This window comes from Camelus dromedarius, chromosome 4 (assembly GCF_036321535.1).
Source record: "Camelus dromedarius isolate mCamDro1 chromosome 4, mCamDro1.pat, whole genome shotgun sequence".
NCBI lineage: Eukaryota > Metazoa > Chordata > Mammalia > Artiodactyla > Camelidae > Camelus > Camelus dromedarius.
In genome coordinates, this window is record NC_087439.1 from 75,705,020 (window position 1) to 75,729,896 (window position 24,877).

At 38.4% G+C, this 24,877-nt stretch overlaps 1 protein-coding gene across 2 annotated transcripts in view; it reads right to left on the reverse strand.

Annotated features, from left to right (window-relative positions):
* The window catches only part of SLC39A10 (solute carrier family 39 member 10), a 120,295-nt gene that overhangs the window by 90,783 nt on the left and 4,635 nt on the right, over nucleotides 1-24,877 (reverse strand). Inside the window, exons 1-2 of one of the 2 annotated variants that reach the window (XM_064485138.1) lie at nucleotides 22,325-23,973; nucleotides 4,935-5,033 (exon numbers count right to left, since the gene is read on the reverse strand). The gene's annotated coding sequence lies outside the window, so the exon portion shown is untranslated. Of the gene's footprint in view, nucleotides 1-4,934; nucleotides 5,034-22,324; nucleotides 23,974-24,877 lie in introns of those variants that run through there. The other variant, XM_010979728.3, reaches the window with a different exon arrangement.

Sequence of the window (24,877 nt, forward strand, 5' to 3'; positions counted from 1 at the left end):
TTTGTCACCATTTTCATTTTGTTTGCAATTTATTCTGCAGTACCAAGTGGCTTCTCTTCAAAGGTTCTACGGCTAGATATAATTGGATTTCTCGAAGCCTCTCAAACTTCATCCAGCATGAACTTAATTGAAAATGACTATAATCTAATTTCAAACATTGACTGATGATGTTACAAAGAGTATGTCTATTTTCCCACAACAGAACAAGAATACAACTGAAAGTAAGTCAACATTCCCAAAATGAACACACAAGAAAAACTATCCTTAATGATAGGAAGGAAAATCTCTGCAATAAAATAATAAACTGTTGAGCAAATAATTTGCTAATTACCATGCACTGGGTATTTTATTTGACCAGTTTCTTAGATGATCTCTATATAAACACTGAAAAGGGATGGTGTTTAGGTAATTGTCTAGATAACTTATTAATGCAGTTGATTCTAGGGCTCAAAAGAACCAACTTGAATGTCTGATGGCTTTCCACGTTGGAGGAAGCAAGTTAAGTTAACAATGAAAGCAGTAAGATCTAGCGGAAGTGGAATAAGGAATCAAAAGATAGGAGTCAGCAGTGAGCTTCCTAAAACAGTGAGTACGTAAAACAGCATTTCACTGTTTTCTTTAATCTCTCTGGGATTTGTTCAAGTGTTTGGACCTTGTGCAGTTAAAAAAAAAAAAACCGTTTAGAAAAAATACTCAAAGTCAACGAATCTTCCTAGTGAACTTGACTCTGGAACTTGCACTTAACACGTGATTTTATCACATCTTGGAGGGATATGTAGAAGCTCTTTAAATAATCTCCAGAGGGCATGGAGTATTTCCAAAAGTGAGGTAAAGAAGTCTGTAATCATGTAAGCATTACTTACTTAGCTATTGCAAATTAAGATGATCAAATACCTCTATAAAGTGGAAATTATGAGTTTAAGGTTTTTTACCAACATGCCTGTACATTTCTTTCCTTCCTTCCTCTCTCCCTTCCTCTCTTCTGCCTTTTCTTCTTTCCTCCCTCCCTCTCTCTCTCTTTTTGTTTTCTTTTAGTTTGAAAAACAGGATTTTGATGTCTTTTAAATTCTAGTACAAAATCAACCTGAAGAATTAACCTGTAACAAGATTAACTGATGCCTGTAAATCCTCTCCACAATTCTATTCATTAGAATCCTACAAAGAGGGGGCCTGGAGAAAATTAAGAATCCACAGTGGAGATGGTTCAAGGTAGCTTTACTTAAAACAGCCAAATAGTGGAAACGACACAAATACTCATCATCAACAGGGAAAGATAAACTGTGGCATAGCCACACAACCAAATACCATATAACAAAAGAACAACTTATTGATACAAGGAACAATATGAATGTATCTCATTGACTTAATTTTGATCAAAACAAACCATATACCAAAAAGTACACAGTAATGGTTCCGTTTATATGAAGTTCAAAATCAAGCAAAATTTAGAAGTCAGAAGAGTGATTTCCATGGAGGGGTTACTGACTGGGAAGGGACCCCAGGGAGCCTTCCTTGAGTGCTGAAAGCGTCCTAAGAGCTTGTTCTGGCTGAAGTATACAGGTACAGCCTTCTACAAAAAGTCACTGAGCTACACACTGAAGATTTGTGCATTTTACTGGGGGTATGTTATTTTGCAACTAAAATGTTCTTAATAGAAATTAAAAGAAAATTCACAGTGGAGGAAGAAAAAACAAGTTAGAAAGTCTCCACCAAAATGCCAGCAGGTTCAACAAAAGTGAAGGAGAGTCCCATTAAAACACACACACACACACACACACACACACACACACATACAGAAAAATAACCCATCCCACAGAGGATGGGGAAATGACCAACTTGTTTTTCTTTTTGAGGTTCCCTAGATCATTAGGCATGGAATGTGGAAAAAGGAGAAGTCAAGAATGATAAAGTCTCCCCCCTAAACTAGTGGGGTTTGAGAACTTCAGTTAAATCTCAGAATTTCTTGATTAGGGTCACCCTTCTGTCTCCTCAGTCATTGTAGGGAGCAAGCTAATTCTCTTTAGATGGAAAATTGTTGTAAAGAGCGACCAGGAGTTTAAAGAGGAAACCAACTCTCTGCGTTTCAGGTAGAGAATTAAAGTTTGACCTCAAGTTTGCTTTCTTTATGGTTAAATAGGGTTCAACAGAATGGGAAAGGAGGGAGGGCTGTGGGAAGAAGGGCTGCCCAGGAATGAAAGGACTTTCCTTTGTGTTCCCTCTGTGAAAAACCACAGAATGGATCTGGTAGGTTGGGAGCAGGAGGGCAAGAAACTCCAATATTTATTTCTAGTCAGACTTTATTGATACAAGTTATGGGCTTTTCTTTAAAAAAAAAAAAAAAAAAAAAAAAAAAAAAAAAACTCCTGGCAAAAACAAATCCATATCTCCTTAGCCACTTAGACTTTTTAGAGACACGATGTATCCTTTTCTCTTGTTCTCCGTCTGAGCACTCCCAGCCCCAGCCATCATTTCTAATAGTGGAGGCTGTGACTGGTGACCAACGTGTGAAGGGTTGTGGCTTGGATCCAGCCTCCTGCCCTGGCATTCCCGCATTGTCTTTGAACTTTAAACAATTAGAGTGCCACCATCAACCACCCAAAGTACCGCCAGTTACAACCTGGCTGCACCTAGGAAATGCTTTTAAAAATCCTAGACGAAAATTAATGGAGAAAATTATGGACGACACTAAACCTGACCATTTCATTTAAATAATGTGGATGGGGGGAAGAGGGGTGGCGCTAAAAATGTAGGTGATGTATAGCTCACAGGTGTTTTACATGTATTATCACATTGAACCCTCCTGACACCTCTGTAAGCCTAAAATTAGCACCTCCATTTTGTAAGTGGAAATCTCAGGCTTCAAGGAACAGAAGTCCTAACTGTGCACAGCCAGGGCTCAAGCCCAGGTCCATCTGACTCCAACATCATTTTATATCATGACTGCTCAGGCTAGATGCCTACTTAATACACACGGAGCATAAATAACCTATCATCCTATGAAAAAAGCGTAAATGGTAAATTAAATCAGCTAAAAGAGATGGTAATCTCCTTGAGGACAAAGGCTAATTACTCATCTTTTTCTGTGGCACAGAATAAACCACGATGTGCTAGGTGCATTCTTCTAAGTGGGTGCACATGAAATACTGTTTTTTTTTAAGTTACGTACTCAAACAACATACTTTCTCAAAGTATCTATAAGCATCTACAAAATTGTCATTAGGTTTTCTAATAACTGCAGAAAAAAACAAAATTTACTCACTTAAGTAAAACATGAAGTTAGTAAAAAGGACAGTTAAATGCCGAGTCATAACATAATCAAAAGAATCTAAAAACTTAGATACCGAATTACATTTGCTCACCTTTAAGCTTTAAAGGCATATTGGCTAATATTTCTGTTATAGCAGGAATAATAAGCAAGCACAAAGCCTTTCATGGTAAAACTGACCCTAAACATGAAGTCACTTCGAAGACAAGAACAAGCAAATACAAGATATTCTGCTTATACAGGGTGGAAGCTAAATGAGCAGACTAAAACCCAATTACTAGTAAAATTTCACTCTGATGACCAGTTCTTTACACCAAAGAATCCAAAAGCTGACTCAATACTTTTTCTTTACAGGACTTCTCTTCCCCATTTCATTTTAGTTTCTCTCTGTGGAGGAAAAGCACTGAACAAGATTTAAATTCTAAATGCCTTATTCCTTCTGGAACCTATAGTCTGAAATCAGTTTATTTACTTTTAAATTAAGTCAGAATTTGTTACTGAAAGAATTGTACCTGGGTCTTTAGCTGCTGTATTGTTAATGATTCTTTGCAGTTAAACACATGCAGAATTCGAAGGTGGCGTGCTTTGTTATTTACTTTTTACTAGTGGGATTCTCAGTTTGCTGGAGGTTGAGTAATTAAGAATTTAAAGTTATACCATAGAATAAAAGGACTTCTTTCACTATTGGAGGCTCATTTGTCTTTCAGATAGAATTATGCAGGTTTTCAGGTGTGTGGCTGCTGTGTTTCTGCCTTAGAATTCTCTAGGATGAATCTGCCTGTGACCCTAAACCCACTCTTAAATAATCAGTGAATCTCCATTAACTATAAACATGTCTGGTGAGGTCCATTTCTGAGATTATAAGAAACAAATCAGTGTTTCCTTCTTTCTAGATTGTGTCTTCCTAATTTTTTTATGTTAGTTATTACAGTAAGCAGACTTTCCTGAAATTTTAACAATGTATCCCCATGCAGCATAAATGTTTTCTTCATTATTCAAAATGTTGACTCTCACTGTTTACTTTTGTGGTTCTCCATAATTTTATAGAGTAGTCATTCTCTGTCAAAAAGAATGTCTACATTGGTTCTTCTTTTTCTTTTTCTTTTTTTTTTTTTTAATTTTGGACCAAATACCTCCTTTCAATTATTTGGGTTATTTTTGAGAATCTTCAGCTGACTTTTGCATAAAAAGCCCCTTGTCCACATTATGGTTTTAAACTAATCTGTCTTTGCACATAAACCTCATCCCTATTCCTGCTTCTCCATTTTTAATGCTTTCCATAGTCTCAGCATTATCAATTTTAAATCACATTTTTTTCTATTACTTTGTATGAAATTACATATTTCTCCCTTCTGATTGGCAGCCACCTTATTCTATATTAAAGTCTTTAAAGTTTTAACTTTTGGTCCCCGTTGAGTCCCCTAGTGATGCCAGTTCATTAATATGCCAAGGTTTATAGCATGGCACGCCTCGAATGGTGACACTTCTGGTGTGTGTGGGGTGAGGGAGGGGGCATACCTGTCACTCACTGTACTGATCCCTGTACCACTGAAGACAATGTCACCCCAAAATGAAATAGTAAAATGAACGTTCAGCTCTTTAGCCTACAGCATATACTTTGCTAAGTAACTATACCATTTTTTTTAAATGGTAAATAAATGAAACTTACCCTTTCAAGAAGATTTCAATGGATGATTTAGGATCGTTTCCTCTTTATTTCAGCTCAGTCCAATGCAGGTAAGAGTTGTAGGGTCCGAGGGTCCAGAGGCTGTGGAGACCACAAAAGCAAGGGTAAAGGAAGGCCCTCCCCCTAAATTTACATTCATTTAGATCTGTTGGAGTGCTAAGGTTTTCAAAACCCAAGCTCGATATAGGTGTTTCCTTGAGGAGTGAGTAGTTAACTGTTTTCCCCAGCCAGCGAGGCTCTTAGGATCCCCCATTTTAAAGCTGCAGGTTGTTCAACTATTCTTTTATGTTGTATTACCCTCAGGGGCTTATATCCGACTTCCATATTTAATGCATTTTAATTCAGCCTTATAATGATGTGTATACACACTCATGAGCTCATCCTCCCCTTAGGACTTACCCAGGTAGCAGAGATTAAATTGGCATTCTTTACTACTTCCTGTCAAGTGCAAGTCTGACTTCATGAATCCCTTTATTTCTGTGCTTGCATCCAAAAGTTTCGGACAGTGTGATTACTGGATTCAATAAATAAAACAAGGTCTTCTGGACAGATCCTTTTGTAACACCATGACTATATAAAACTGGCAACACACGCATCCTGGCTTTTCCGCTTTCCACACTCCTCCTCCGATTTTTTTATTCCAGTGAGTGATTGCTTTGGAATCTCAAAAGGTTTGTGTCGCTTTCTCATAGCGTGAATTATGCCCTTATCCTGACTATAGTTTGTGAATAGTTTGTCTACCTGATTGGCCCTCGGCCAAACAATACATTTTGCATTTGAAGAGCCAGGAAAGTATTTTCCCTTCCACTGCTCTTATCTCTTGGTGAGGGGAGTGGGGCTGGAAGGGAGACATGAGAGTGGGAGAGACATAATGCCTCAGCCAGAAACCAGTGACACTTGATCCAGTTCTGTGTACTACCTTCAAGGAGGCCACGTCTGGAGGAATTTGTAACTGAAATGATACCATACAGGCCTCCTGTCACCGCAGTACTCTCCTCCCACGGCCACCACCAGCTGCAGCCTCCTCTGTCATTTAAATCATCGTCCTACTCTTTAATAAAGTCATTTGTGTACTGTCTTATCTCCCCACTAAGATTCTCCAACTTCCTGTACTCTCTGCCTCCAGCACCTCGCCTGGTCCTAGGCTTCTGATATATGTTGGCTGAACTGAAATCATTTGCTTGCCTTGCTTGGAGTCTCTTTTTCTCTCGTGGAGAGAAAAATTGTCTCCAATGACATCTTCATCCTGATTTCACATCATTAAGATATAATGGGTATAGTGACCACAAACAATATAAGGAGAAGTAGCATAGTTGTCTTTCAAATTGCAGCAGCATAAGAAATTTTAATGATTTTTTTCCCTGAAATAGCTCTATTTTTCCACCATTTTTTCCTGAAAGATGAATCATTCTTAATGTTTGGTGGTGTAGCCCTCAGATGCAGACAGAAGTGTTTTGCCATTTTAAATACTTTCTGCCTAGCATGGATGGACAGTAACCAAGGGGAATTAAAATACACGAATTGAAACTTTCACCAGCTTATGAAATAAAATGCAGCTTAAACCTAATTCTGTCTTCAGCCATATCTACGTGGTACACACAATCATAAAAACTTCAGGGAATCACTGGAGTATATATCTCCATGTCAGCCCACATTCAGACCTGGGAAAGTCACCGGCTGAGCTGACTAAATTTTCTCATTTGCTGGGTCAAGGGAGGCAGAGACAGAGGAAGGGAACGAATTACCCCGCGTGCTCCTCTGTCCCCTACTCTCTGCCCATGCCTCTTCTATACAGCTGAACTACCAAACCATCACCAGAGCACACAGCGATGGAAGTGCAGATCCTGTGAGGAGGAGGTCCCTGTGTCAGGTTGGTTCATAAAGGGAAGCAGGATATTAAGATTTGAAACAGAAGATCAAAATATTCCATTATATCTGGGTCTTGTTATAAATAATCACAATTAGATTTTTAACCTCTTGGTTAAAGGCTTATTTACCTTTATTTCTGCCCTGTCACCTAGGCCTTCACACGTGTGTTTAAATAACAAATTTTAAAAGTTATAATGCTATCAGTATATATTGAAATGTTATATGTATCTTACATAATTATCATAATGGTCTACCCGGCAAGTAGGTATAAAAGAATATAAAGCATAGATATGTATGAAATTGGTTATGAAGAACTCTTTGATTATTGGAAGGAGAAAATGTAGTCAGCATTTGTGCTATAAGGCTCAAGGAGCTGTTGCCTATGGCGCTATGGAAGGGGCTGACCTTCCCAAACTGCCAAGCCTCGGGGGCCACCGGCACAGCAATTTTAAACCTGAAAGGCGGAGAAGGTTGCAATTTTAAAGGATCATTAAAATTTGGGGGAAAAAAAATCCTACCAGACACTGTGCATTGTTTGCTGTTGAGCTATGTAACCACACCCTTTGTGCTTTGTTGAGGGTGAGAAAAACCTGCATTTGGCCCCGGGATATGGAAACCAAGTGGTAGATAGCTCTCCCCAGAGTGTGGAGAGTAAACACCAGCAAGGAAGCAAAATAAGATAATAAACGTGGAGGCTGTGGTTTTGCTAGGTTAGGTCACAGGCAGAACCAGAAATCCTCCACCATCTGGAAAGACCAAATGCACACTGGGCCATTCGACCTGGCTCAGCGAGTCCATGCTGGGTGCTTGTATTTGCATCTCTTGCTCCAGCTCACTGTGTTGGAGATAAAGGCATGCTGAATAATGTTTAAGGGTGTGATATTTGGGGTCGGAGAGACCTGGGTTTAAGTCCTGATACTTTCGTTTATTATGTTAGTTATGCAGTCACCACCCCCTTCCCAGGACTCAGTTCCCTTATGTGTAAAGTGGAGAATAATAATTATACCTTCTTCATAGGTAATTGTTGTGCATGTTGGACCACATAATGTATGTAAAGAAAGCACATGGCATTCTCAGTGAATGTCAGCTAAAAACAATGAAACAGCAACTGCTCGGCACCTCCTCCTGGCTGTAAAAAGGTGGCAGAGCCAAGGAAAGCCTGGGTAGTGCACGATATCAAACAGGTTGTGTTCCTTTGATCAGGAGCTGCAGTTCACCATTGGTCCTCATTGTTTTATCACCCTCATACTTCCCACCCTTGACACGGTCGGAGGTTGATAAAGACTACCCTTCACTCAACGAATATTTATTAAATGCCAACTCTGTATCAAGTAGTAGCTTTGTGTTGGGACTGTATTTGTGAACACCTCCTGGAGATAGTTGAAAACATAGGTAATAAGCAAGATAAACACAAATATAATCATTGTCGCATGTAAGAAGAATAAACATGGGACACTATAGATGGGTTGACAATGGAAGACCTCTCTGAGACAGAGAAGTTTAAGCTAGAAGGTTAAAAAAAAAAGAGCAGACATGATTTCTCTCCACACCTTAGGCCCTTTCTCTGCAGCAATTGTGATGATTGCCAGATTCATCTGTCCTGTAACTTCTCAGTAACTGCTCACTACCACAATTCAGAGGTGTGATCTCAAGAGATGGCCAGAACAGACCATCTCCTGCCAGGAATGGCCCTAGGGTAACGGTCACTGATGTAGCCACGGGGCAGACACATACACACCTGTGCAGGCTGCCACCACACATGGACACTGGGCAAGCAAAGTGCCCTGCCTGGCACAGGGCTGCACTCACCTGCCCCTGAGGAAGAGGTGCTTTTCCCACTTAAAGCCAGAACAGGTCAGTGGCCTTGTGCAGCCTCAGAATGAAAGCACACTCAGAAGTGAAAGGTTTTTCAAAATCAGGCTGGCACTGGGGACTCAAGGGCCCATCTTGGAACACCCCAGCTGAATTCCTAAGTATAGGTCACATAGTGACCCATAGTACTGTAGATCTGCACTATGACTTAAAGCCACTTTTCAAGGAAAGCCCGTATTTCCTCCTCTTGGTAGCAGTGGGATCGGGGTTCGAGCCGGTCTTCTAGCTGAGTGAAGCACTGGGCACCGTAGAGGCCTGGGGAATGGTAGCTTGGGTCTCTGTTGCCTCAGTCCCCACACAACCCACTTCTTCCAGTAACCGTCCCCACAAGGGGCCTCCGTGGGGCAGTGCCGGTCCCCAAAGCTGTGACTAATGGCTTCATTCTCAGGCTCTCAAAACAGAGCAGTTCTTGTTGGCTATGGAATGATTCTCATTTGTACCAGAGCAGAATCATTCTTCCTGATTATCTAACAACAAGCCACAAAGAATCCCTTTGGGGTTGTAGAAACCTGTGGGAGTAATAAAAGAAGAAATATTGAGGAGGAAAGTGTAGGAGACCATGAGATAAAGACCAGAGAATGTCAAGTTAATGTTTGTACACTTAGCGCAGTCCCTAATTAAAATATTTCAGGGAGAGAGAGGAAAGTTTTTACAAAGAATTGTGGTAAATTAGTTTCAATAGGTTTAACCAAAAAAAAAAAAAAAAAAAACCCACACATAGTATTCTCTTGGCAAGCTTTCTTACATATTAGAACTAAAAATTATACAGATAAATTCTCAGGCTAAGACATGTTTTGGCCTAATTAGCAATACCTCAGACGAGCAAGCAGGACTCTATGATTTTAAAGATAGTACTTATACTGAAGGCAAGAACCAACAAAACTGGCCAGACTTGATTTCTATCAAGGTTTCCTTGGAGTTAAAAAAGAAAAAAAAGAAAAAGTTATTAGTCTCTCAGACAACTGAAATGACAGAAAGTAGAGCTGGACATTAAAAATGCACAAAATTTATGTGGATTAATTTAGATGCATTCATTAAGAAGTATCTAACTCTCCCACCACTTCTGGAGACTACACAAATCCTAACTCTAGTTAATAGTTTTCACAGTTACAAAGCAGTTACAATCCCAATCCAGGAAGCCATGTATCTACAGTAATTTCAAGGATGTTGTAAAAGTCCCAGAATAAAATTAATGTTGATTTGCCTGAAGTTTGAAAAGAAATAAATATGAAATATAGCTTTAGGGGGAAATTGTGAGGCTACTATAAAAAGACTGATCATCCTGATTGTAGTTACTACAGTTTTTATTCCTTGGCCACAAATATGACTAATCTCTCTTTTAAAAGAGTCAGGCAAAGAAAGAAAAGGTTTGTAAAGAAAGAATATAATAAAAAAAATTGCAATCACTAAAGAATATACTTATGATATAAAAATGGCAGTGCCACCATCTCTGTTCCTCCTGGCCCCCTCCCCTCCCCATCCTCAGCGGTCCAGCCTGAATCAAATTTGTGCTGACTCTCCTTAAATACATGTAATGTTTTTTCTTCTGGATACTTTCTTTCAGAACATTACTGAAAGGTAGTTTACACCTAGAAAGAGATGATCAGCAATCTCTTGAAGTTTAAATAACCAAGGATATGCAATAAATCCTGCAGTGATAGATTTAGAAATGACATAAAAGGGAGAAAGTAAGATCTAAATGGCTTTTCAACTTACTGCTCATAGGAGATGGTTTGGATGCTAGTAAGATGGAGGCAGTAGTTAAGATTTGAGATTATTCTTCAACCAGCCCAATGTTTAAAATTCTGAGTGGAGGATAAAAGTAATAATCATAGTCATGATATAGGTTATGTATTCACTCATTTATTCATTCACACAACAAGCATGTTTAGAGAACTGACAGTTCTAGGTACTTGGGATGCAGCAGTAACCAAAAACTATCATCAACTTGACCTAACTGACATATGTACAGAGCACTCCACCCAGAAACAGCAGAATTCACATTTTTTTCACTATATATGGAACATTCAAGAAGAAACATCAGATTTTGGGCTTAAAATAACTATCAATAAATTTAAAAGAATTGAAAACAAAAACATGTCTCTGACCATAATGGAAGGAAATAAATCAGTTTTCTAAATATATGGAAAATCCTCAAATATCTGGATCAAGCAACATACTTCTAAATAAAACAAAATAAAAAGAAAATACTTTGAAGTGAATAAAAATAAAAACAATATATAACAACTATATACAAACTAGATAAAAAGTTCTTCTGTATAGCACAGGGAACTATATTCAATATCTTATAGTAACCTATAATGAAAAAAGATATGAAAACAAATAGATGTATGTATATGTATGACTGAAACATGATGTATACCAGAAATTGACTGTATACATTCAATACATCAATACATTCAATACATCAAACATGATGTAACTGACTATACTTCAATTAAAACACACACACACATATACACGCCATAGCAAAATTTATGTAATATGACAGCTAAAGCAGTATTTGGTAAGAAATTTATAATACTAAAAGTTTTACTGGAAAAGAAAGAAGATCTAAAGCTTTCATACTAAGCAACCAATTTAAGAATTAAGAAGACCAAATATTGGTCAATTAATCTTTGACAAAGAAGCAAGAACATACAATGGAGTAAATACAGTCTCTTCATCAAATGGTGTTGGGATAACTGGACAGCTGCATGTAAATCAATGAAGTTAGAACACTCCCTCACACCATGCACAAAAATAAACTGGCTTAAAGACTTAAACATAAGACAAGACACTATAAACCTCTTAGAATAAAACATAGGCAAAACATTCTCTGACATAAGTCTTAGCAATGTTCTCCTAGGACAGCCTATGCAGGCAACAGAAATAAAGCAAAAATAAATAAATGAGACCTAATTAAACTTACAAGCTTTTGTACAGAAAAAAGAAACCATAAGCAAAAAAAAAAAAAGACAACCTATGGAATGGGAGAAAATATTTGTGAAAGATGAAACTGACCAGGGCTTAATTTCCATAATATATAAACAGCTCACACAACTTAATGAGAAAAAAACAAAGAAACCAATCCAAAAATAGGAAAAGAACAATTGCTTAACAAACAATTCTCTGATGAAGACATACAAATGGCAAATAGGCACATGAAAAAATGCTCAGTATCGCTAATTATCAAAGAAATGCAAATCAAAACTACCATGAGGTATCACCTCACACCAGTCAGAATGACCATCATTCAAATTCCTCAAACAATAAATGCTGGAGAGGGTGTGGAGAAAAGGGAACCCTTCTACACTCTTGGTGGGAATGTAGTTTCATGCAGCCATTATGGAAAACAGTATGGAGATTCCTCAAAAGACTTAAAATAGACACCCTATGATCCAGCAATCCCACTCCTGGGCATATATCCAGAGGGAACTTTAATTCAAAAAGATACATGCACCCCAATGTTCACAGCAGCACTATTTACAATAGCCAAGACATGGAAACAACTTAAATGTCCATTAACAGATGATTGGATAAAGAAATTTTGGTATATTTATATAATGGAATACTACTCAGCCATGAAAAAAATAAATCATTCCATTTGCAGCAACATGGATGGACCTGGAGACTGTCATTCTAAGTGAAGTAAGCCAGAAAGAGAAAGGAAAATACCATATAATATCTCTTACATGTGGAATCTGAAAGAAAAGAATGACAATGAACTTATTTACAAAATAGAAACAGACTCACAGACATAGAAAACAAACTTACGGTTACCAGTGGTGAAAGGATTGGGAAGGGATAAATTGGGAGTTTGAGATTTTCAGATACTAACTAATACATATAAAATAGGTAAACAAGTTCATACCATATAGCACAGGGAACTGTATTCAATATTTTGTAGTAGCTTATGATGAAAAAGGATATGAAAACAAATATATGTATGTTTGTATATGACTGAAGCATTATGCTGTACACCATAAACTGACACAACATTGTAAACTGACTATACTCCAATAAAATATATATATATATATACACACCAAAAAAGGGCCATAGAAAGAGACTGACATTCTGAAACTCTCAAAAAACAAGATGATCAAATAAACCCAAGGTAAACAGAAGGAAGAAAAAAGATAAGAGTAGAAATCAGTGAATCAGAAAATAGACAAGAGAAGGAAAAAAATCAATGAATCCAAAGGTCTTTTCAGATAAATATTATTATTCATTAGGGAAATGCATATTAAAATCACATAAATTACCACTATCATGACTAAAATAAAAGATTGATAATACCAAATTTTATACGTTACTAGAGGGATGCAAAATGGTAGAGCCACTTTGGGAAACTGCAGTTCTTTAAAAAGTTAAACAAACATTTACCACATGACTCAGCAATTTCACTCATAGGTATCTATTCACAGGAAACAAAAACTTATATTCATGCCAAGACTTTTATGGGAATATTCATAGAAGCTTATTTGTAATAGCCCCAAATCAAAAACAACCCACATGTCCATCAACTGGTAAACAGAGAAACCGTGGTAGACTCACACAACGGAAAACTATTTCACAAAGAGAATAAACTACTGATACACGTTAACAATAAAAAGGGAAAAGCTCCGGGACTTGGACAAATCTCACAAGCATTAAGCTGAGTGAAAGAAGCCAGAGACAAAAGGATGCATGCAATACAACTCGATTCATATGAAATTCTAAAAAGGCAGACTGCAGTGGCATGAAGATGAGTGGTCCCTTCAGGGCTGGGGGTGGCAGGAGGAAAAGAGGCATGAAGGAAGCCTTTGCAGATGATGGAAGTGCTCTGTATGTCGGTTTTGGTAGTGGTGACAGGGCTTTATACATTTGTCAAGCTCTTCTAAATATACACTTAACATTATTGGATTTTATTGTATATAGATTGTACTTCAATAAAGCTGCAAAAAATAGAAGCTATATGAATGACATGAAAAATCGAGTCTAATCAATGGTACATTTTTTTCAACACGTTGCTAAATTGATTTCTGATATGCTAGGAAAATCTATCAAAACCTATAACCTCTTTTGAAAGAGGATGTTTAAAAGCATCAGCATACTCATCTTTAAAATGGAAGTAACACAGTGGGGAGGGTATAGCTCAAGTGGTAGAGCACATGTTTAACATGCATGAGGTTCTGAGTTCAATCCCTAGTGCCTCCCCTAAGAATAAATAAATAAGTAAACCTATTTACCTCCCCCCACCAAAAACAAAAAAAAGAAAGAAAGGGAAAGAAAAAAATTGAACTAAGTAAAATGAGACAAACAAATAAATGAAAAATGAAAAAAAATGACTTTGTTATAAAGCATTTAAGACAGTAAAAAGAAAAAAACAAAAAAACAAACAGAATTGTATACATCTAGAAAGAAAAGCTTTCTCTCTTCCTCAGGGGGCAGAAGTAGAAAAGTCCAACCAGAAGGACAGGGCTCTGTGGGCAGCCGTAGGGTCGGGTGTATGACTGCCAGGTAGTGTGGGCCATTTCCAGAAATTAAGTTGCACACTGTACGGATGCATTATCTAGAGAGCTGATATTAATTAAATCTTGGGTTTTGCAACGAGCCTTTTTACATTCAGGGCAAACTTCTTGCTTCTGCAGAAATCACTGCAGTCACCACATTCATATTCAAAAGACCTTGTCTCTTCCACTTCAGGGCTAGGATTCTGTTCCTGTTTTTGGCAATTAGACCTGCAACTCTCCAAGGAACGAAGAGTCCCTGCAGATTCACAATTATCCTAACTTGCCTGGCACCGCGTTGCTGCCGCCTGGCACTCCCCCGCTGATCTGCTCCATCAGTTCTGCTACTCAAGTCTGAGGAAGCCACAAGCTGTTGTCAAAGAAAGCAGAGGAAAGCTAAAAGCCAGTGTTTTCCATTTAAGGGAAAATTCCATTTTCTCCTTAAAGGTAGGTATCCTTTTAACCTAAATCCACTGTACTAGAACTTTTCCCTCTGTTTCTTAAGCTCATTAAAAGAAGGCACTATGAAATAAACAGTACTTCAATAAAAAATAAATAAAGCTATTATTGTTCCCTTGGAAGCATTAAAAAAAAAGGCACTATGTACCGAATGATTTTTTTTATCACACCAAATAATTTTGGTGGCTGCTCATTCCTGAATACTGACTGTCCTGAAGAGTAAGGGCAAGAGTCTGAGAAGGTATCACCTTGAAGAGTGTCCTTTATGCCCAGTGAAAATGAGCACATTCTTGAAAATACTGCAGAGTACACACAGAAGTAAGTCATCCTGATGCCACAAAAACTGGGAGAACTGACTTTCCCCAGCAGTTTGTGAGGGTTCTGAGAACCCTTGGCAGCTTGTGAGGAATGGCTTAGGGAGGAGGGTTGATCCCTTATCTGTACCTGAGTCCAGGGGGACTGAACGGCCCACCGCACTGATGGGCCACGGGTTCGAGAAGGGCAGAAGTGCCCAGGGTGGAGCTGAGTGTGGGCTGTACAAGATGGTTCCAGCTCAACCCCAGGAGCCTCATCCCACACACATCTCATGATGCCGATGGTGAGGCCAATTCCACTGCAACCCAGGTTGCTGCCTAGAGAGTGAGCTTCCGAGGCCACAGGGATCTATTCAGCTACATTTCCCAAATTCAACAGTTCTCATTCACTGAGGTGTTGTGACTAGAATGAGATGTGTCTCTACTCATCGACTGTCCACAAGACTTAAAATCGGCGTAAATGTACTGAGGTTTATTTAAAATACACACAAGTGGATTCACAACTTTCCTTCTATTCTCTTGCATTCTCTAAGCCTGAGTGTGAAACAAGTGTTTGCACAAGTTGGTGGATGCTGGGATTTTAAATCGCCATGAGCACACCCCACGTTAACCTCACCCAGAATGAGCATCCACAGAAATATTGAGATGCACTCCAGTAAGGCGGTGATACGACTGCGCCTCCAACTGTCCTGTTCTGGTGGACAAAGTTCGGATAGGCCCCAAGAAAACGTGCTACACCCTCCAGAATTTAATAGACAAGAGACTCGGCTAAAATAGAACCACAACTAGATTTTTCATTCAAAAGGATACCTTTCTTCTGTTTAAAGCAAGCTGGTTATTTGCCCAGAAAGCTTTTTCTTCTGGCTTCTTCAGCTAATCAAAAATGAATGACGTCTCAGAAGACACATATCTAAATGCTTCCTTCCTTTTGTCATTTTCCCAGCACCTTCAAGCTCAGACAGTTTGACAAATAGGGTCAGAACCTGAACTTCCACACACTGATCATTAACTCCTCTGAAAGAAAGAAAATCACTGATCAAGTGGGAGTGTCTCCACAGTTTCCATGAGGGTGAAAACTGGGGCAGTTTGGTTCCTGATCTGAAAGGGAAACCTAACAACAAATATCATTGAAAAGTTTTTCATTTTCTTTGGAAGAGGTAACTTAGAAGTGTTACACTATCTCTGGTTTTCTCTTTGTGTATCTTTCCTTCTTGGCAGTCCTATCATTGAGAAATCTGGTCTCTGCTCTCAGGCTTCTAAAGCAGGACAAGCAACTCTTTTCAGAACAGCTCTCATTAGTGGACTATATTAATAGAATTTGATAGATGCTTTATGTTTAGATAACCCGGGCTGCACCTTGGCAATGGTGAGGATCATGACTTAGATCAGAGGTTGCCTAAGATTTTCTGTAAAGGACCAGATAGTGAATATTGTAGGCTTTATACTGCGGGCCATATGTTCTCTGTGGCACCTACTCAACTCTGCCCTTATGGCAAGAAAGCAGCCCCAGACAATGCATAAATGAATGAACGTGGCTGTGTTCCAAGAGAACTTTATTTAAGCCTGAAATTTGACTTTCATATAATTTTCACATGTCGTGAAATATTCTCTTGATTTTTTTTTAACCATGGGAAAAAATGTAAAAACCATTCTCAGCTTGCGCTCTGGAGAAAAACAGGTGGAGGACCTGATTTGGTATTTGGTAGATTGTTAGACCCCTGACTTAAAATCACACTAAGCCACACTCCACCTTGTAATTGCTCAAAAAAGGCAGGTTGCAAGGCTCCAGACCAACTGTAAATAATTAAATAGTAATTTGGGGCTACTGGCAGATTGCACTGTTGAGAGTCCTCCTCAGGAATCCCCAAGAGACCAACTGCTTGAATCGTGGCTTCTCAAAGTTTTCCCAAAAGTACTCATAGTGAGACTCATGGGCTTGGCCTGGGAGGGGTACATTGTATGAAGCTGTCTGGCCACAAACAGGAAATTTCTTCCTAGTTCTGTCTTATGTCTTAAATGTTGTTGTGAATTTGGCATTCTATTCCATAATCTGTTTTCCTCCAAATTTTCTAGAAAAACTAATACTCTAGGGAGGCAATGCCTGTTTGCACAGAGCCCTGTTCCTCCAGGGATATGGTGCCTGAGTCTGAAAAACCAGAGGCAGGCTTAGTTCCTACCGTACGCCAGTAAAAACTGAGATACAAGCTTAGCTGCAGAATTCCGTATAGTTAAACAGCTTCATCAGGAATCATTGTTTTGAAAGTACACGGCTGCAATGAGAACTTGCTTTACTTATGATTTTCTGTAGAAAATGAAAAGCTGAATAAAGTTAACTAATACATAAAAGCAATGACTTCAGAATGAACAGAATATAGGAAAACAGCAGGATCAAATGGAAATGGAGTCTCCCATAAGCAACACCAGGATGCCAACAGAAGCCAGCAGCAGCAATTTCTCTTACAGCTGCAATTCTTATAAGAATGTGCATGTTTAAATTACCAAACGCCTCCAGATGTTTTTGACTTTCAGATTCCTTCTTTCAGTCCTACTACCTGGTGGGGATCTTCCCTCCTCAACTGTTCCCCCTCCCACCCCACCAAAGATTTAGCAAGATTTACCAACTGACGTTTTTCTGTTGTTTTCTCCCAAGGTACCTACTCTCTCAAAAGTCCAAACCGAAACCTGAAATCAGTTTTGATCCACTTCTAAACGATTTTTCTCTCTTTTAATGCAAACACTTGATATCCTCTTTTAAGAATGTAGCCCAAAATTGTACCCTGAAGCTTACAATAGTCTTATTCCCTGGTGAGTTACCATGACGACCTCAGATTAGCTTCAGGAAAACAGTAACAAGGGTTTCATCCTGTTTCCATCCCTGCGTTACACAGCCCCATCCTGCCCTTGGGGTCCTATCAGGAGGAAGATCAGTGCTAATTCTTCTGCTTCATTTTGCTTCTTTGAAGAGATGAGATTGGGGAAAGAGGCTACACTTTCCCTGAAACGATTTCAATCAAGGAAAGAATCCCTGACAAAATCCTGGCCTCAGCATTTTGCTTTGAAGGGTAGGTTTGATTTGGCTTTCCAGTTTTTCGTAATTTTTTTTTTTTAATATGATGGGTATGGTTACAAATCTAGTGTCCTGTTTTACAATATGGAGTACCTCACCTTCCTGGTTTTACAAACTCAGCCAATGACTCACTTTGGAAAGTTGCTTTTTCACCTTGAAAAGAGTTTGGAATCTGATTAGGAACAGCAGCTCTGAGTTTTGGTTTTCTTTGTACACAAACCAGATTTTTAATCAAAAGCAATACAGCACCCTTCTCCCTTCCCCTCGCACTCACAAATCTTCAATTAGTACATCTAGAAATGTCTGGTAACTAAGCAGTCAAGGCATTTGGCCAAAATGATGGTAAACCAGAAACAGCTCATCTCTAGGTCAGGGCTCAGGTTTAACTTATTATAAGAAAAAAAAGAATGAAATGCTAAAGTTAACTCTTTTGGCAGGCTTTTAGAGTCAAGTACTAAATACTACAAGGTCTGGGCAGCATGCAGATATTTCATTTTAGAGCTCTTTAGAGGTGTTTAAAATTTAGGAATTCAAACAGTGAATCCCTGACAGTGGATTTAGGGATTCAATACATCTTGGTCCACTGAAGGACTGCAGCAATCAGGGACCTGCTGACAAATGGCCTGAGCATGTCTGTCCATCCTTGTCCTCAGGCTCTGCACACAGTGGGGTCTGTGTCTGCGGTTCACCTCTCACACACCTGCCCTTCCGTCCTTGGAACTTCAGTCATTTGAGTTGCATAGCAAACAGTGGGCTATTTTCTTAGCTATTTTCTGATAAGCCTGAACATCTTCGCTGATCAAATTACTTATTTGCTGCTTCTCCTACCTGAGACACCCTGATGGGAACTTCTATGCCTCACAGCTTTATTTCTCGATTCTATTTCTTGAAATCTGAACATTTCAGCATTAGCCATTGAGAACTGAAAAGTACTGATTGTGGTAATTTAAAAAGAGGGAAAAGGGGTTTGGGAATTGAAAACTCAGTTGAAGAGGATGCCCATTAGCAGAAAGAAAGGAAACTTAAGAGGTAGAAGAAATGCCAGGCCTCTGAGGGGCATTTGGACGGTGTCCTGAGCAAGGCACTGAGACTCGAGTGTAACAGTCTAACGGCCTGAGCTGCAGCGTGGAGCTACAAGAGAGCTTAAGCTTAAGACTAGATCCCCACAGGGTTTTGAGAGGACTGAGAAATAGCTACTTGGCTACATGGGGCAGGTTAAATAAGGATAGTCTAGAATTTAAATTTTTTTAATTCTTAAAATTATTGTATGACAAAACTACTTGCGGATTGGGACTGAGGACCAAAGATGCAAAACAAGCCACCACCACTCATGGCAATAGAGGAAAACAAAACTCAAGAGTTGCGTTACCTGCAACAAGATGACCTCACTGAGAGTCCGTAGAATTGAGACCTTGAACAGTTTTGAGTCCAAAGTAAGAAAAATGAACCCTACAAACATGCATCATTCTTTATTTCCTTTTTTTTTTTTCTTTTGTGTGGAGGTACTGGGGATGGAACTCAGGACCTTGTGCGTGCTAAGCATGCGCTCTACTGCTGAGCAATGCCCTCCCCTCTCCAACATCCATTATTATTGATATGTCACACAATGTGTTATTTGTCTGCTCACATCATCGCTTTGTTTCGGGAATGGCAAAATAATCGTAAGGGGCTTCTATAAGTCTCTTCCTGACCTCCCATTTCCTGAACTATTTCTCCTTAAGGTTTTAACCATCTAAATCACATACTTTCTGGGGGTAGTGAATAGCTCTGTGGTAGAGTGCTTGCTTAGCATGCATGAGGTCCTGGGTTCAATCCCCAGTACCTCTATTAAATAAATGAATAAACATAATTACCCCCCCCAAATGGTAAAAAAACATTGTCTTTTTAAATCACATACTTTCTAAGAAAGAAGTTTTCAGAAGTCTGAACTTGGAATGGGTCTCCTATACTGTGGAGCTGAGAAAGTTTCAAGTTGGAAGAGGGTTTGCAGCAACAGAGTTAATTCACACTTTCAAGAGCCTGCAGTCTGAGGTTCCGTCCCAGGGAGCAGGCAGCCCCACACACTTCACAGTTGGCATTGACCTGAAATGCCTACTGATCTGTCTGGGCCTGTAAGTAATTTTCTTTTATATTTAAAATTGTACCCTTGGCACAGCTAATCTGAAGGTGCAACATATTAAAGAAATTTTTAAGAGCACAAGGCAATTCCAGCAAAGAATATATAAGGCAAGATTTGAAAAATTGTTACAAATCTACCAAGTTCGATATTAGTTCGCCAGGAAACACAAATACTATTTAACGACCTCATCTTGTATTTGTATTATATAATTTGTGTATCGTCTTTGATTCTTCCACTTTTAACGTCAGCATTCTAAAAATTATACATGTTTTAATGAGTATATTTTACATTATATGGAAATTTATCTGCAATTATTTTCATTGTCTATTGTATTCCCTAACTTCTGTTTACGTTCATTTAATATTCCATTTCATAAAAATGTTTGTCAAATCAGATCTTCTAATTGATTGGTTTGAAACAGAAAAATTTTGTTAGTGTTCAGTTTTGTCCCTTGATTTTTCTGAATATATTCCCTCATCATATCATTCAAGGATTTTGGGGTTAATGATCATTTCAAAGAGATAAGGTCCTGTTAGTGGTACATTCCTTTTTCATTGCAATTTTCCATCTCTCACTGATTTAACAATTTACTAGCTCAGTTTTCTGATCAGCCTGAAAATTTTTGCTGATCAAATTGCTTATCTGCTGACTAAATTGCACACAAGCCTCAGTCTATTTATCAGGCTGTTAACTGAAGGACTGTGGTGTGTTTACTGTGCAAATTCCCGCGATATTATGAATACTCAGCATACACATGCACCACTATCTGTGGATTCAAAATTATTTATTTCGTAGTAGGAATTAAGATTTTTGTTGTTGTTGTTTTCTTTTTTTCTGATTTGAACAGTTATCAGGTGAAGGGATTCAGAACATGCCACCCCAAAATGTACCACTTTGGCATACTGATTATTTTGAGCTGAAAACACTTGAGAGGCAGCAGATGCCCGAAGGCTGTTGGACCTCCCCCTTCCTAACTAAAAGCAGGTCATAAAATTTCCAATGAGAAAAGAACCCTCCCTGGTGTATTAGAAGAGAACATTCTTACCATCAGACTGGGAGATGTGGCCGGAATAGACCGGTACTAGCTTCCTAAACTAACCCTTATCTCCCCTTAGCTTTATATAGTCTCTGGCCACTGCCCCACAACTTACTGCCCTTGGCCCAAGCCCCTTTATCTTGCCATATCTCTACAATTGATGGTTTCTTTGTGTAAAAATGTGTATAAACTTTGGGGCCTGATGGCTTCTTCAGGTCTTTCTTTTCCACTGAAGACTCCCATGTACGTGTAAAAAAAATTTAAATAAATGTGTATATTTTTCTCATGTTAATCTGTCTTCTGTTAGTTTAATTCTTAGGCCAACCACAGAACCTAAAAAGGTAAGAGAAGTTTCCCACCCAGACCCAATAAAGTTCACACACAGACACACACACACACACTCGAGTTCTTCTGCACTTTTGTACATTATATGATGTTGCCTGATAATTGTGTCATATGTCCAATATTGTACATCATCCTAGAATCTCTAGATTCTCAGAATTGAAAGAAATCTTGAGACAATCAAATCAAACTGCTGTCTTATTTGGTTTCTCACCATTATAATTTTAGGGGGACTATACTATTAACTCATAATACCTTGGATGAACACTTAACACTGCTTAGAGATGGTAAAGAACTAGTCCCTGGAGTTTTGTTTCTTCTCATGACTTCCTTTTAAAAACACAGATCTAACAATTTAAAGCTTTAAATGAAACAATTCCCTGTGTATACAGCAAACATCAATAATTTAATTTTCTATGTGCCAAACACTTATATTCTTTGCTACAGTTAGTAGTTCCTAGATTTGTTACTCTGCTAAAAACATGAGAAAGGAGATTCGTAGAGGAAAAGGAACAAGGTGTAAGAATCTCAGAATCAAAGGTGGCAACACTTCTCCTTAGATAGTTTCTAACAAGTGGAAATTCAAGTTTACGTCTTCAACAGAATATTTCACTGATACCCTGGAAGTACTCTGCCATCCTTGAATATTGGTCAAGTGCCATGCCCCAAGACACCAAATTCAAAAGTTTAAAGAGCAAGGAAATACACAAGCAAGTGAGAGAGGCATTAAATACTCTTTCCACGGCCTCAGTAATAATATGTCTTAAGCCTGGGGTAGGCTGAATTTAAGAAGACTTACCCTCGAAGCAGCTTTTCAAGGTGCTTAAGGTCCAAAGAAAAAGGATGCAATTCTGTTCTCCCTTAAATAAATTTTCTTATGTCTTGGTTGGGGAGACCTGGTGAGAGGTCAGAATGGTCTCAGCCGGCCTCCCTCTAAAGTAGTCCTGTGATGGTCTTTGGGAGGGGCTTGCTGTTCCTAATTAGCATCACAGTGGCTCCCCATCTAATCCTAATCCACTGCATATTCTAGCTTTTGTGATTTTTACTGACTGTTAATTCTCTTTGCTTTCTTCAGCACAGATATGTGTCCCTGAGCTTCCAAACTTCACTTTATAATTTCATCAAATTCTATAGGACTAAAACATCATGTCTGAGACATAACCCACCTCAAGATTTACCTTTGAAGTGATGAGGACTTTGCCATGTTGCTTTCACTGGAAAGTGAACAAATCTCAGAGAAGACAGTGCTGGCTGACACTGTGGGTTCTCTCCCTTCAGATGTGGCTCCCACAGATTCAAGGATGGCCTTTTTCCTTCTTCACATCTACTTACCTCCTTAAATAAAAAGGTGTGGCAGTGTCTGGAACAGGAGAGTGGAATCCTAGCCTTTTAATTTCTGTGTAGATATAGAGTTCTTAAGGAGAAGATGAAGGGCAGGGAGCTTGCCTTTTAGTCCCATGTAAGAAATCTCAGGGAATATATTCTGGAACATATACCTCAGGAAGAAGTTCAGAACCCTTACTGAATTGGCATCAGCATCATCACCTTCATCAATAACCACATTATTGCAACTGGTAATATAATAGCACGCCTACTGTGTCCCAGACTTTGCTAAGCATGAATTATCTCATTTAATCCTCTGAACAACCTTATAAAGTAGGAGCTGTTACCATATCCATTTAAAAAGGAAAAAACTACGTTTTGCTCTGAGGGTAAATTGGTCCAATGTACTAGAGATACTAATGAATGGTACTACTATACCACAATTAAAATATAGTCTCTCTGACTCCCTAGTTCCTGCTCTTAAGCACTCACCATCTAAAACTGGGCCTGCCAAGCAACTGATTTTTAGAGATAAAAGCAAAACTAGATGTCCAATGTCTCCTTGAAGTTGAAGGATTACCATGGCCATAGTATATATTTTATTTATAAAGGTTTAAAAAGAATTATTTATCTATCACTCAGTCATAAAAAACAATGGAATTGTGCCATTTGCAAGAGCATGGATGGATCTAGAGGGCACTGTGCTAAGCAAAATGAGTTAGACAAAGAAAGACAGGCACTGTATGATCTCACTTATATGCAGAATCTGAAAAACAAAACAAAGGAACAAACAAAACAGAAACAGACTTGTAGATACAGAGAGCAAACTGGTGATTGCCAAGTTGGGGAGAAGGCTAGGGGATTGGTGAAATAGGTGAAGTGGATTAAGAGATTCAAACTTCCAGTTATAAAATAAATAAGTCCCTGGGGTGTAATGTACAGCCCAGGGAAGATAGTCAATAATACTGTAATAATTCTGCATGGTGACGGATGGTTACTGGACTTTTCGTGGTGATCAATTAGTAATGTATTTGATTGTTGGATCACTGTTGTACACCTGAAACTAACATGGTGCTGTATGTCAACTACACCTCAGTAGAAGATAAATAAACAGAGTAGTACAAGCAAAAGTATGTATCTAGGAAAAAGAAGACACGAATAAACTTATCTACATAACAGAAACAGACTCACAGACACAGTAAACAAACCTATGGTTACCAGAGTGAAAGGGGTGGGGGGAGGGATAAATTGGGAGTTTGAGACATGCAGATGCTAACTACTATATATAAGATAGATAAACAAGTTTCTTCTGTATAGCACAGGGAACTATATTCAATATCTTGTAGTAACCTATAACAAAAAAGAATATGAAAACGAATACATGTACATATATGTATGATTGAAACATTATGTTGTACACCAGAAATTGACACATTGTAACTGACTCTACTTCAATAAAATATATATATAATATATATTTATCTATTACCTAATTCTCTGACCTGACTGATACTGATAATGAATCAAGAGTATCAGATAATTTATCAATTATTTACTTACGGAAAATATATTAAAACCTGAATTAAGAATTAAGGAAAGCATGTAGTAGGGATCATTTTTACAGCAAGATTACTTTACAAAGTGTTTTTGTTTTACGGAAGAAGGGGAAAGAAAACATTGGTTTTTGACATTAGCCGTTTTTACTTCAGTTTTATAAATGTATAGGAATACTAGCCAAGAAAGCCTAATCACTTTAGTTACTGTGTCAGACAAACTTCTGCATCTAAAACTTATTTTTGCTCTGGAATGCATTCTGCTAAAAATGACTTTCCTTATTATTTTTGGTTTTCTCAGATCTCCCACTAATATCTTTTGTGCATCTGCTCATCAGTTTGTACAGATTTCCAAATGGGATTAGCAGTCTTAACAACTTTGCTATTAGCTACCCCAATAGCAGCCTCGGAGGGTGTTTTGTTTATCTTCTGCTTTAGCAAATGTTGCATTGTTTTAGTGTCATTTGGTATGCGCG